Genomic DNA, 1,655 nt, shown 5'->3' with positions numbered 1-1,655 from the left:
ATGTGGCTTCAGTTGACGAGATGCATAGGCCACAACATGTCCATTTTACATCAGAACACACCCAAGTCCTCGTCTTGATGCATCGGAATACACCTCGTACGGCTCATCACTATTAGGAATCGTCAGAATCGGCGCACTGGTTAGCCTAGTCCTCAGTTCTTGGAATGCATGTTCACAATCGGCATCCCATTCAAACCTGACTTCCTTTTTAGTCAACCGTGTCATTGGAGCAGCAATACTCGAAAAATCATTTACAAATCGTCGATAATACCCCGCAAGTCCTATGAAGCTTTGAATTTTGGCAATGTTCTTCGGTCGTTCCCATTGTAGCACCATTTCAATCTTTGAAGGATCCACTGAAATTCCTTGTCCAGATATAACATGTCCAAGGAACTTGACTTCTGTCAACCAGAAATCACATTTCTCATTCTTTGCATAAAGCTGGTGTTTTCGAAGAGTCTGGAAAACGATCCTCAAATGTTGCTCATGCTCTTCCCAAGTCTTTGAATAAACCAGGATGTCGTCAATGAAGACTATGACAAACTGGTCTAAATATGGGCGGAAGACTTGATTCATCAAATCCATAAAAGTGGCAGGAGCATTCGTCAATCCAAAAGGCATTACTAAGAACTCATAATGCCTATAGCGAGTCTTGAAAGCTATTTTTGGAATATCATCTTCCCTAATCTTCAACTGATGATACCCGGATCTCAAGTCAATTTTTTAGTAATACCGTGATCCTTCCAGTTGATCGGACAACTCATCGATCCTCGGCAATGAGTACTTGTTCTTCACGGTAACCCTATTCAATTGTCGGTAGTCTGCACAACCGAAGGGATCCATCGTGCTTTTTCGTAAACAAGACAAGTGCACCCCATGGGGAAGTACTGTTTCTAATGAATCCCTTTTCTGCCAACTCTCCGAGCTGTTTCCTTAGCTCTTTCATCTTCGCAGGCGCCATTCGATACGGAGCAATAGAAATCAGAGCCGTCTCCGGAAGTAAGTCGATGCAAAACTCGATCTCCCGATCAGGCGGTAAACCAGGCAACTCATCAGGGAATACATCCGCATATTCATCGACCACGGGGACCTCAACATTCTCCCCGGCGATACCGGATTCACCTTCTAATGCCGAAAGGAATGAAAAACAAGCTAAATTCCGCCGTCCTCCAACACTATGCCTCAGTAGTCGTTCTTCTGTAACTGGGTTAACACCTCCCTGATACGTTACTGTCGTGCCAGAACCAGTAGTCAAGGTGACTCTCATACGGTGGCAATCAACAATCGCCCCATATCTTGACAACCAATCCATTATAAGCACCACATCAAACTGATTGATGGGAAGGATTATCAAATCTGCCTTTAATTTCTCACTTCCAATCGTGATCACACACGACCTACATACACTAGTCACTTCCACACGTCCCAATGGAGAACTTATAAACATTGAAATCTCTAAGTCATCGGGTTTCAAACCTAAAATTTTCACAAAAGTAGTGGAAACAAAAGAGTGCGTAGCACCAGTGTCGAACAAAACTTGTGCAAAAGAATGTGAGATAGGTATCATACCCTCGACGACTGGGTTTCCGGCATGAGCTCCAGAACTTCCCCCGGCCATGGTATGCATCTGCCCCGGTGCTTTCCCTTTTCCTCTC

This window comes from Morus notabilis, unplaced genomic scaffold (assembly GCF_000414095.1).
Source record: "Morus notabilis unplaced genomic scaffold, ASM41409v2 Scaffold178, whole genome shotgun sequence".
Taxonomy (NCBI): domain Eukaryota; kingdom Viridiplantae; phylum Streptophyta; class Magnoliopsida; order Rosales; family Moraceae; genus Morus; species Morus notabilis.
The sequence above is the reverse complement of the archived record's forward strand: the minus strand, read 5'-3'. Positions refer to the sequence as shown.